The sequence below is a fragment of the Galleria mellonella genome, unplaced genomic scaffold (assembly GCF_026898425.1).
Source record: "Galleria mellonella isolate WM207_F2 unplaced genomic scaffold, CSIRO_AGI_GalMel_v1 utg132, whole genome shotgun sequence".
Classification (NCBI taxonomy): domain Eukaryota; kingdom Metazoa; phylum Arthropoda; class Insecta; order Lepidoptera; family Pyralidae; genus Galleria; species Galleria mellonella.
The window spans coordinates 3,259,197-3,273,484 of record NW_026441989.1 but is presented as its reverse complement, the minus strand read 5'-3'; the positions used below and the strand labels follow the sequence as shown (position 1 = coordinate 3,273,484).

The window sequence follows — 14,288 nt, the reverse complement described above, 5'->3', positions numbered from 1 at the left end:
GTAATGACTTTTCAAAAGTGCTTCAATGTAAGTTTATTTGAATAAATGATTTCTATTCTATTCTATTCTATTCTAATATACCTCTATCAAACATTATATTCGTTGACAACTATTATCACATATTATCAATTAACTACCAAATATGTATAAATTTAAAATAAGTCCCTGGAAGATTTTAGTTTTTACTAGATTTTTTTAATATCTGCAGGTATTCACCAAATATCGTCGTACATCATAGCAACGTACCTGCTTATGGTAAGCGTTCTAGTCAACACTATTATATTCTTAGTATCTTTTACCCGTAACTTCGATCACGTAATTTTTTTGACTGATATAAATAGTAGTGTATACTTATTTATTATTTATTTACAAAACAGCTTATCAGGCATTACATTTTTTACCAATTCGCACGACAAAGCCTCATAGACATTATTTTACATAATGTAAAATAAATTTTATATTAATTAATTGACACCAGAGATGAACTCCATTGCCATATGGAACTATTCATCAGTGCAAGTATGATAATTTTTTTTTTACCTCTTTATTGCACCATAAATAAAAATATACTATGACAAGTGAATAATTCAAGTGAAATACAGTAACAAAAATACAGATTAAAATATACACATAAAGGTACAAAAGGCGGTCTTATCGCTAGGGCAATCTCTTACAGTATAATAATGTTCTTCTCTATCCCAAATAGTACGTGTATAATAAATTTTTTGACCATTGACTAAGCTATTTATGTTTTTTTTTTGTACTACTATAGTGGCAAATAAGCATTCGTCCGAGGGTAAATGAATTCACTGTAGCTTATGGAAGCCAGTAACACTAAGGATATCATATGCGTGTTGTTGACCCTTAAGTAGTCTCTAGGAAAAACCTCGGCAAGTTGATCATTTCACAGCCTACCCGTAAGTGTTCATGAGAAAAAGATTCCCTAAAACAACATCATAACCTTCAAGAAAAGAGCATATTCCTTTCTAAAAGAATCTTTTCCTCTGGTGTTGCGAGTGATCATGGGTTGCGGTGGTAACTTACCATCAGATGAACCGCATGCTCGTTTGTCCCCTGTGTAAAAAAAACTGCACTGTACGTGACGATTCTGATTCTATGGTTTGAGAATCGATTCCCAGCCAATGGCGAGCAGTGCGAGGATGAAAGGTGTTTGTAGCCATCATGTTGAAGAGTTCTACAGAACAAAATCTATAATATAAGTATATTATGTTACTAAAGATCTGATATATCGTAACCAAAATTATATATGTATAAATATATATAATTCGTTCCCACTGCTTATGCACGTCAATAAATAAAAAGAAAAGTAATTGTTGGACAGTCCCTAAAAATTGGCTTCTGTGTGGTTTCCTAATTGTTGTCACATTCAATTTTATGAGTTCAATTCCCACAATAAAAAGATACGCGTGTTGAATGTTTTGTATGAGAAATATGTCCTTTCGCATTTTATCATTTTTGTGATCTTAGGTTTAAAATTCTATATGTATCATGGGTTCTACTATCAAAAATGGTTAGATAGCAATGTAAATCATATAAGTAATGTTATTTTAAAAATAGTATACTTCACTCATTATTTTTCTATGTATTATGTATTATGCATTTTTACTAATATTTTAAATGTCAAAGTGTGTTAGTTTATTTGTTACCACTTTGCGCTTTAACGGCTCAACTAACCCTTTAAAAGGCCTCTCAGCACAGCTACAAATTCTCCGATATTGCAAATACTCATAGATGGCGATAGTCACTTTTTTTTAACGGGTGAGAAAGAAATAGTAACCTCATCGTGCATATAGCGTATAGGCTATCGGTATACGCTGGGCGGAGTACTAGTGAGGGGTAACAGGTGAGGATAAAAGAAGGTCAGTTAGCCCATCGTGACGAATATCATAGAGATTAACCACAATGGTTTCCAGGGAGAACCGCATGGAGGTCGATCTGATAGGATATTGCCAGCAATGGAAGTATTAGACCTTTCTACTACTAACAATCAATTTCTATTACTAACAATGCCTTTTTCCTTAACGGTAGTCACTTACTATTAGATAAGCCACATGTCCGTTTACCTCCTGCGTTACAAAAAAATTATAATTGATCATATCACGTGGATAAAGTTGCGGGTAAAAGTAAATAAAATGTAACACACTAATCTATTTACAAAGCTATCTAATATCTATATGCATGTATATGATAACACGAGTACTGCTTCCTACAGGACAGGCTCAGCCTAGTGTAGGAGGCAATGATAAATTCTGTGCTAATACAAACATACTTTGTTAAATAAATAAATAAATAAATAAATAAATAAAAGCTACCTACTTAGTAAGTTTTCTAGATATCTGTGTATAAAATTATCATATCTACACACAACAAAACTCTATCGAAGTGTAAACACGATCGATATGACAGGTAATCGGATTTGTTGGCCATTCCCCTGTCGTTTCAGGAAGTGACCCGGCCGTATGGAAGAGTGAACGTAACAATTGTTTATTTCCATTTACTACTGCTATATAGCTGCTCGTAATATAAGCAATAGAATACTTATATAAAATAATATTTAATATACATAATTCTGATTGAAATAATTTAAATAATATTGATATGATTAAAAATTAACACTTGAGGGTTTTTGTACTGTTTTCCTTATCACAGAACAATTCTATTCTTGTGATGATTATGTATTTGAATGATTATAAAATGAGGATAAGTCAGGAATACCTACATGAATTCAAAGATTAATGTTCATAGGATTAAAACCAAAATTATATCAGTACTTCTCAATGCTAATAATTCTAGATTGTGATTAACGTGATTTTATCGAAAAGTTTATGACAAACCACAACAATTAAACCAAAACAATCAAACACAAAACAAACAAAAAAGTTTAAACAACAACATTTATAACAAACAAATGAAACGTAGTCTCAGGATATAAACTAATATATCAATGGAAGTCTCACTATTAATTCAAAATTATCAATTTCAAGTGTTAGCACAGAATAAACAATAATGTGTTACATAACGGCAAAAGAAAAGAATTCCAGTTTCAGAAAAGAAAAGAGGTTACATTGTAAATGTGAATGTAAATGCTTATACGTCTAGCAGTTGAGCCATAAAACCCTACAACCTTTTTACGCTTAAAGTACTTGGCCGATCTGATTCAAACGATAAAAGATAGCTCAAGAAATTGATATAGTACCTACGATGTTATAAAGATTTATTTATTTGTATGTGGATTATTTATTTGTATTCGTATATTATTATGTCGCTCTATAGGTAGGTAGTATTAAAAAAAAATTAGGAACTATATGTGTGTCAAAAGTCAATACCGCTATAAATGTATTCCTTTTTGTGAAGCTTAGAAATTACCTACATTACAGACTATTCAAATATTATAGAGAACACCAACAAACGGAACGTAAGTGATTTTTACACAAAAATATTTTTGTCGATGGCATAATATTATATTCTCACGAAATCACAGAGAGATAATGCTAAATGTAACGAAACATGGTGAGTCCACCTTTAAATGATTTGACGTTTCACGTCCTTATGACGTTTGTAATAAAGTTCAATTGTTTATAATACCAAAAAGATACAAAGTGCTAATCATGACCATAGTCTACGACATTCTGATGAATTAGCAACAAGACGTGTCACATTACACAACGTATGTGTTAATGCGTTCTTTAAATGTGACATTGTAAACAAAGTCCATAAATCGCTTACTATACTAGAAGCAGATGTTATTCTAGTAACGTTGCCCTTGTATCTCTATCTACATATATGTATAATTAAAAAGGAATTACTAAATACGTTGCCGAGTACAAATATTACAAACGAGCAATTTTTCTCGAAAAATGAATTGCCAAATAAATCCAGCCGAAAGAAAAAGATTCTTATAAAGAATCAAACAATTAGAAAAATTACCTGAAATAACGTAGAAATCCGATTTTTTTCCCCGTGCGTTTTCCTAGCTGCTAATTCAAACATTTCAATTAAATAATAACGTCAAAGTTTTGTATTTAACAATATATTTAGCGATTCATTTTTTATAATTAGATATCTTAATATATAAAAATCCTGTATCACGATGTTCGTTCATGGTAATCTTCGAAACCACACAACCGATTTTAATCAAATTTTTTGCTTCTTTGCTCCATATTGAGAGATAGAGGTTTTTTTATATTGATAATAAAAAATTAACGCGGTAGGTAGTAGTAGAGGGAAAATAACAATCGCGGAACAACTAGCATTTATATAATAATAAGCGCATCAAAAAGTAATCTTCATTTAGTTGCAAAGTCATTTTATTCACACTAGATTAAATCAAGTATCTTATTCAAGTCACCTTAGACAATATTTTTATATCTTCGTGAATAACAAGCAAGCGATGAGATGTTTGGTCTCGTAGTACCTACCTGTCTTGTTTGGCAAGAATTTTATTATAACATTTATTCTATGATAAAGATTGCGACCCACAAAAAAAGCGACTTCAATTGTGAGAAAACCAGTTGTTTTGATCTAAAAATTAAACTGCTGAAACAATTTTCATAAAATTCTATATGACCAATCTGTAAGTAAATGTTTTCAAATAAAACGAAAATTTTACATATCGGTCTAGAAGCAATAAAGTTATGAGGTAACAAAACATAAAAAAATACGACCGAATTTAGAACCCCTTTTTTCTGAAGTCGGTTGAAAAGAACATTGCGAACGTGTAACTGCCTAAAAACTGAGTGTAATAGTTTCAGGATTCATGATACGTAATATGTATGACGTGTAAGTACGTGACTTTCTTTATTCCATACTAATTTCTATATACTTGAATAGATTTAAATGTGTCTGTGCCCCACCTGTGTACCTGTGTGTGTACCTATGTGTCTAGACAAAATATCTATACTATTTTAGAGAGATATCAAAAGTATCAATGGACTAATTGCTATAAATATTTATAAAAAATATTCTTGTAGGATATTTACATATGCCTACCCTAGAAAAATATTTAAGCATTCTCAATTTTACCTCGATAAATATAATCCTATTCTTGAATCAAATTTGTTCACGTGCGAGAAATCCCGCCTGACGACGTATCTCAGACGTTTGCATTCTATAAATTTCATCGTCGGTCATACTGTTATATACCATTTACATTACCACTTAAAAATAAACTATGTACTTCTGCAGTGATAAAGAAGCAGCAATGTAGAATGTATTTGTTGCTACATCGTTGCATAGCGTGGGTCCGGACCGCTTCGTGCACGCTGTCGACAAAATAAGTTTAGTTCAGTAGCGAGTTTTCGCTGAAGTGAACGTTTCGTTTCATCGCATTATAATTTAAGATTACCTCATAGGTTTATAGATAAGTGAAACGCTTCGTAAACATTGTTTTCAATTGATCGAAAACTTTTTAAGTGCAGTGTGTATCGTGAGTTTTTTTGGGATATTGTATTTTTTTTATTTTTTGTGGCAGCCTTTTTTGAATTTCGAAGGTATGATACTATTTTTAATTTCTAAATACTACTTTAAATTGAATATAAATCTTAATGCTTATTTCTTAATTGGGACTTATGATGAGATCTGTCACTAAATAAATATTTGAAATATATAATTATACAATCTCTGTTAAATTCTACAAATTTTTAACTTATTTACACTTATTTTTATAATAGTGAGTGAAGCAATTGTTTTAAATTATTTTTGAAATTAACCATTGCTTAATTTTTGTTTTTTTTTAAATTATATCTATTATATCTAATAAATCAAATATAAAATAGTAAAAAATATTTTGGAATACTGAATATACAGTTAATATCTTTTTAGTGCTTTTTTTTAGGTTATATTGGTTAAAATATTAATAACAAATATTATTTTTTGTCAACTCCAAAAAAAATGCTTTATTATAATATTAATTATAAATATAATTCATACTTATTACAATTACAATTTGGGTGTGGATACGCTATAAAATATGTTTAGAAATAAAATATTTTTAAGTATCTATATCTAATATGAAATATTATACGTAATATTATCAAAGCAAGGTCAAGACGCATCAAAGCATTCCATAGTGATTCATAGCAGTCATAATATATCTGCAGATAAGTACCATCCAAGTCCAAAATTGATTTATAGCCGAACAATGTACCTAGGTATGTCCTATACTAAACAAGTATCGTAACTTTGTAACTGCATATCTATTGACCTGAATCCTAGTACAGTTTTAATAACAATTTTAGATATTGTAAACCCATATTGCAAATCTGACAATTTACACCCCTAACATATAAGAATACCTCTATCTTCCATTAATTACCTGTTTTATTAGCATTTAATATATATTATAAAAATTTCCAAAATAATTCAAATAAACAGATAAAATGTATGAAAACAATATCAGAATTGTCTATTATCTAATTAAGTTGTTTTATGCAAGACCAACCCACCTAACATAAACATGCGATTTACTAAGCGTTTCACGCACGCATCACACATCATGTCTCTCATAAAAATATTAAAATATTTATGATTTAGTCTATAAATTATTAAAATTCTCAAATATTATATTAAGATTTTTTTATGCAATTTAAAATGACAAACGAGCTGACGATCCAAGTGACGGAAATTGGTAACCGTCGACTACAGACATGAACAGTACCATGGACATAACAGACTACACTGTTTTGCCCATGATACCCTCATGCGTTACCAAACCCGAGGGTAAAAGTATTATGCCTTTGTACCACGTAAATTCACTGCCATATATGCCTTCAAACTGAAACACAGCCTTGTAAACACAAATGCTTCACGGTAGAAACACAAATGGGACAGAGGTGCCCAAGCAAACAACTTTTATACAAAGTCTCCCTCTGGTAGATTAATAGATAATTATCATAAGAAGTACCACACAATCACACTAATCGCTTGGTGTTCAAGCTAGGATACCCTTTATGAGGAACCGGACAAAAACTCTAATATTATACACTGTACATGCAGTTCTGTGACCATAAATATAAGATTCATTTTATAAATACAATAAAACAACATAATTTGTTTAACAAAAATATACTAACGTTGAGTCAGTAAGTGATATAGGCACCTATACAGTGAATTAATAAAATCAACCAACAGGTACTGCGACATCCGTAATATCGTTAACATTAAATATTAATGTGATGACAAATTGTATTTTTTGCGTAATCAATATAACCAACGTTTGATTCATAGTGGAATCCGGTTCTGATGAAATGTATCAAACTGTGATAATTGCATTTATGTTTACTGTCATTTCCATTGAATAATAAAATCTGGTTTTATACGTACGCGTGTAGTATTTTTTATTTCATAAAAAAATTGTCTTTGGTTATTTTTGTTTCGGCAATGCACCTAAGATGCCGTTTTATTTTTAATTCATTTCTATATTTTTTTTTTAATATCAGAAGTACATTTGATATTAATACTTATACTTATTATGTCTTAAGGTGATATAACAATTAGCTATATCAATAAAATTTGCAGTTATGTTCGAATTTTGTATTAGAATAACAAGTTCATCCGTATAGTTCTATATTTTAATTCCATAAACTACTTTAAAATCGTGTAATACATTTCATGCTATTTAATAAATATATAAGCACTCTGTGTGGTAATTTATTGTCACAATCAAGTATTCCAATAAACTCCTTGAATTTTATTTTAATATCATTCCACAAAACCTTCGAATTTGCAATGGAAATACGTGTTTGCTTTGAGCTGAGGTGCGCATTTAACGCTCCATATAACGCTGTTTCCTCTGATTGCTTTTTGTCACAGCCTACTTCCCGATTATGTACTATAATTCAAATTGACAGCTCAAGTAAAGTCTAATTAATTTGAATTATCTTTTAATTGTTATCCCAAACTACGTTTTCTTTATTGCGTTTTGAATGACATTTCATTAGCAAGTTAACAACTAAGTTAATTAACTGGGTAGGAATTTCTGTGATTCACGTACATTATCAAGTACATTATCGAGTATAGGTAATAATTAAGATACACAAAGACAATCAAGCTTCATAATTAGAGCAATACGTTTATCAGGACTTTATTTAATTAAATAATTAAACAAATAATATGTTTATTGTTACAAATATTACAATACATAGACAAAGTAAAGAAGACCAGAGGGAGACTTTGTACAAAAGTCGTTTGTTTCATTCGTGTTTCTACCGTGAAACAGTTGTGTTTCGGTTTAAGGGATGGCATATGGCAGTGAATTTACAGGGTACAGAGGAATAACACCTTAGTCTTCAGGAATAGCAACGCATGTGGGGTATCATGGGCGAAACAGTATACTCTGTTATGTCCATGTTACTGCTCTTGTCTATAGGCGACGGTTATCACTTTCCATCAAGTGGGCCGTCAGCTTGTTTGCCATTCGAAGTTGCATAAAAAAGGACATATAATTATCAAGAACAGACAGTGCAGCAATAAAAGTCTTCTTAGATTTGTGTTATAAGTTGATAGATAAATTTTCAGAGGATCCCTATAGTCTCTTAAAGTATAATTAATTCACAAAAAGTATAAGTATATATTATAAATTTTACTAAACTAACTCTGAGTTATAAACTGACTATTGTTTTTGTTTCTGTTATTTTACTAACTGTTTAACGCGGCTTCGACAGCGCAAACCCGTTATCTCCTGTTTCCATGGCAATTTTAAAACTCCTATGCAAAATTATACGCTTCTAGACCTAGTTTTAGCTATGCATTTTCAGGCAGTTAGTGTTAAAATTTTATCTCTGTGGTTTTATTACGCATAGTTCTCGTATTTTAAAATAGAAAATTGTTATACAAATTTGCATCTATAGTGTAATATATACTTACATATTTGGCAATTAAGGCGCTTGTTAATATTTTTTAAAGTAATTTTTAAAACAAATTTACTGTTTTGTGATTAAACGTTTTCGTAGTTTTTGGACGAAAATCGTTATATTCCCTTGAATAATAGTTAGGATTTTAATATTTCTTTTAATGTATTAATTATCTTTAAATTATTAATATCTTCTTGTTTTATAGTTCTTTGGTATGAAATGATTTTATTTTCCTTGTCTTTTTGTAGCCATTTAAAGTTAAAATGGCTCTTTGCTAATACTTCTGACCTTGCATATACATGAAGCGTGACCGTCAAGCCTTATTTCAGATCATTTACATACACGACTTTTTGTGGACCATATCTCAAAACATAACTTATGATAGCTAAACATGCATTACGTTTTGATATCACGCGTATTGGATAATAAACATGTTTTAGGTATCACGTTTATTGAAGGAAAAAACCTATAAAAGCGCAACTAGATTTTAATTCATATTCACTATTCAATATAATGATCATTCTAACATATAAGATGCATTCATCTTATAATTCATTATTCCAGTGTTATTCAACCTTTTCCATGACGTATGAAAAAGGATATTTTTACTTATATTTTTATTAATTTGTATTAACATACAAATGTTTTAATTATCATTATTCTTAATAAATCTATCTTTATAACTTTGTTTTTTTTTTTGCTGAGGTAGTTTTCGCGATATATTTCGCCTATAGAGGCTTCGCAACCCACCCGTTAAAAAGCATACTTTATTCGATCTAATCAAGGTATTAACACAATTTTTATTAAGCTGTAATCTTATACATACAATGTTCAAAATCTTGATGTGTGATAAAATTCGAAATGAAGATATTCGCAAAAAAGATCAAAGTCCGATATAGCAAGCTGTAGGTTGCTGTAGTAGTAGGTCAATCATTCAAAAAATAAAAGGTAAAGACAAGCTCTCATGTGTGACTACATAGAGGTAAATGTAGTGTAGAATAACTATGGGACTTGAAATGTATAGCAAAATGTGAGTAAATGCACTTGCAATTCCAAGCCACCTAGCGCATAATATGTAATTTGGTAATAATAACGATGGCAGTAGTATGACTAACATTATTTTCTTATCTTTACAAAAAATATATATGTTAGTATACATATATTTAAACTTCCTGTACCGTAAACTAAAAGAGGATTACCCCGAGTTAAATCTTCAAGGTTCAACAGTTTTTGTTAAGCATCAACCTCATTCACAATACTTCCTTTTGTTGTATACAACATAGTTCGACTAAATATATATCATTGAATAACTTGTTTAGTTTAAATCTGCCATTATTAATTATTCATGCTTTTAGTAAATTAAATTTACGAAGCAGTGAGAATGTTTTGTAATGCATAAATTTAAATCTAATTATTGTTTTATATAACATAAAATATTAAATAGTAAACTACTTTGATACGCGATCAGTAAATTGTGCGACTTCACTATGGGTAACCAGTTCCTTAAACGCAATGTAACATCAATACTGTCTCGAAAACGATGCGAATTCTAAAAACGTCATGAAAAATTCTTAAAAAAATGGGAGGTTATAATTTTTTCGCTGAAAGTAAAATACATTTGAGTTACTTATATATGTTAAAAACAACCATGTAATATGGATATCCCAGGTATTGAACCAGTTTTCAGCCTAACGAGCTCCAATTATGCAAAATAACATACATCTATGAGTATACTAATATAATAAAACGGAAAAATTTGTTTGAACGCACTAATGTTTGCAACTACCAGTTAGATTAGAAAATTTTATTTGATAGCTTATGTCTTGAAGATGTTTAGAGGCTATTTAATATTACAATACGACTATTGGTGAGGTCGCGGGGTACAGCTAGTCAGTTAGGTAAACAGGAAGAAATATCGACCACACGTAAGCCAGAAGTGGAAATACATTACCATAATTATAGATCATGTATCTGTATTATGAACGTAATCTGACAACTGTGCTTTCACTGAAGCGATATGTCACGACAGTACGAGTGTTATTACAAGAAAAGCAGCCTCCGTGTTTAATCGCCATAGATTAATTCACTGATTAGTTAGTAATAATTATCAAATCGTTCGCAGAATCGCAGTACCTTAAAATACTGCGTTTATAGTGAAATAATGGTATAATCAAAGGTTGTCTGGAAGAGACTGTTTAGTAATAAGAACGCCTTTTGTACTACATTATATTTTTTGAAAATCCTTCAACAAATATTGTAATATTGGTGCAATAAAGTGATAAATAAATAAATAGATAATCGCCCATCACCATATTGTGGTTACAACATCTATCATGGTCAAAACCACCGAAACTATGATACGAATAGTGTATCTATTTTTAATTTGTGATTAACTATTTAGGTATTAATGACTGTATGATTAATGTAATTATCAAGTTCAACAATGATAATTACACTGAAGAATTATATTAACAGCGGTTAATCAATTAAAGATCAACGTTACGGCCAGGAATAGAATAACATATAAAAAAAACTAGACTGGCACCTGACTAGTGTTTATTACAATTTTAGTAAGTAAATACTGTTTTATTACAAAACGCAATGGTACATTAAATATATATTAAAATTAGCAATTATTGAACATATAAAACTAAAAAATATACTGGATGATGTTTGATATTTATAAGGTCTATTACTTATGGAGCTAATTTCTATTAATATTCTTTCGACCTTATTCATAAATACTTTAAACTGCTCATAAACCTATTTTAGCTCTTGAAGTGTTTTGTCTTATTCTTTTACGCTAATTTCTCAATTTAAAAGAAAGTAAAAAAAAAAATACTCCAACAGTTAAAATAGATTTGTAGAAGGTTTTATTTTTATAATAAATTAATAAATAAGATAGAAAAACTAAACAGCGTTCAACTGCGTTGAAGAATTCTAGGAAATAAGTATTCAAGATCAGACGGTCATATTTATCTAATAGAAGCATAACCATATTGAACTACGAAAACATATATATCTTATCATATTATATATTGTACATGTCATTAATTATAACACTAAAATACTTTATAAGGATATTTCCCATAAAGTACCACGAAATTTAAATACTTCATTAGTGATTTTAAACGAGATACTACTTCTTAAATTCTAAAATAAAAATGACAGACATTATTATAAAATTGAAAAATACAAAATTATTAATACACAATCAAATATGTATATAGGTACTTAATTAGGCAGCCTAATTTACACTAGTTTTATTTATTTGGTTCGCATTTTATTGACCCGTTTACCTCATAACTCCATACCAAGACAGCAATATCAATTTACTGTTTGATTGGTATCTATAGCTCCAAATATTTATAATTAATATTTCATCATATTAATCAAACGTATATTTTTACCTATATTTTTTTACGTATATTTTTTTAACTATATCAATATTACGAAGAGGAAAGATTTGATTTTTCGTTTGACAAACTCTAATTTAAACCAATTTAAAAAAATACCTATAAAAAACTACATTATCAACTTTAACTGTATTTCATTAAAAAAAAAAAAAAACTTACGAAGCCGGATTCATAATAATCGCTAAATCATAATTTAACACATAGACATAAGAGCTATATAGCAAATATGTGAAACAATGTTGTAATAATTCTAGTAGTAACTTTGCAAGCCATTAATATCCTACTTGTAGGTCTCTTAACAAAAAATGCTGTATACTATAACTTTAGAAGTAAACTGCTTAATATAATATGTAATTTTATTTTTCTTATATATTGTGTGATATGCTATATTATGCTATCGTTTAGTTGCGTCTTGCTAGAACTGAAAAAGAGTGGTGGATTTGGTGGTCCAAATTTTTAATATGACGCAATTAATTAACTACTTCTAAATATTAATAACTTAAAAAAATTTAAACAATAACTAGTTAATACTTAGCATATCTGTAGTGTTTAAACGCAGTGTAGGACGACCCTAAATATATAAAGTGACGAACTCAAATGCATTGCAGTCGACTACCTGTGCACAGTGGACGCAGGTGGCTCAGGAACGTTCCTTATGGTTGTCTATGTAGCATATTTATACATTTATATTCACCGAAAATTTTATACCAGTATAACATTAAGTACTTCTTACTTTTATAGAATAAACACTTTAAAATGAACACGTGATGCAATTACGAATATTTGATAGAGTGAGAATTTCATAAAATTGACTGTTTGTTAAATTATTGTGGTAAGTTTTATAGTCATTTAGCAACCAATACAATTTAATCGGTTCTCGATCTGATTGCAACAAGTTATTGTAATAAGTTAATATTTTCTTTAAATCAATTATTTTAGGAATTTCTGAAATGTGTTAGTACTAGCATGCATTAAGTAAATTTTTACTAATTTACTGTCCAGTTAATATATATTTAATTTTACTGCTATAATAATTATATATATATATATATATATATATATATATATATATATATATATATATATATACATATTATCATTTAATCACATTAGATTTTTTTATAAAATTTGTCTTTATAAATACTTCTATCCCAGTCGTGTTGTTATTGCCAAGCAAATATGTATGGCTGTTTCAATTTGATGGGAGGGATATGGCAATAAAATGACAGGGTCCGAATACATGACACCTTGTTATCCTTATAATCTTTAGGAATAAAATCTCATGACAACCATGGATGTCGCACTGTATTTATGATATCCATGGTACTGTTCATGTTTATAGCCAACGGTTACTGTCAAGTCTTTTCTGTAAAACATTCTATCAACTTATTCGTCATCGTAAATTTCATACAAAAATGTATTAGTACTTATTTAAACATTAAAAATACTCAAAATACAAAATGAAATGTTTATTATTTTGAACATCATTACGTGTTTCGAAATTATACTACTTTTACAAGAGAATATCAAACCAGATGCAAAGCATTTATTTGAACAAGTGATGCAAGCGTGGTTTGTACACCCGAAAATAGGTTCAGTGATATGAAAAATATGTGTTTCATTTTACTACAAAATGAAGATTAACCTTCTACGATAAATAGCACAATTTAAGAAAAATTGGCGCAACTAAACGAAATATCCATTATACTTATAATTATATTCTGTTATGACAATAATAGGTTTTGTCTTATATTGTATATACATATGTATAAACTAAAACCAGGTAAAACTAATCAACAGACAAAGCTACATAAACGTCATCTCGAGTTAATAAGTTGCTGATTATTCTGCTCTTGCATTGTAGTCTGTCATTGTCATATTTAATAACACCATGGTTGTTAAAACAGTAGGTAGTGGTTGAACATTAAGGTAAATTAATATAAACACTTTGTTTAATCGCAATAATAGTAATTGTATTTTTTTTTTCGAATAACGCATATTC

General features: G+C 29.3%; 1 protein-coding gene across 3 annotated transcripts in view; it reads left to right on the top strand.

Moving 5' to 3' along the window:
- The window catches only part of LOC113518498 (uncharacterized), a 66,378-nt gene that overhangs the window by 18,401 nt on the left and 33,689 nt on the right, over positions 1-14,288 (top strand). Inside the window, exon 2 of one of the 3 annotated variants that reach the window (XM_026903459.3) lies at positions 209-255. The exons of 1 other annotated variant lie outside the window; for it this stretch is intronic. The gene's annotated coding sequence lies outside the window, so the exon portion shown is untranslated. Of the gene's footprint in view, positions 1-208; positions 256-5,345; positions 5,511-14,288 lie in introns of those variants that run through there. One more of the 3 variants, XM_026903458.3, reaches the window with a different exon arrangement.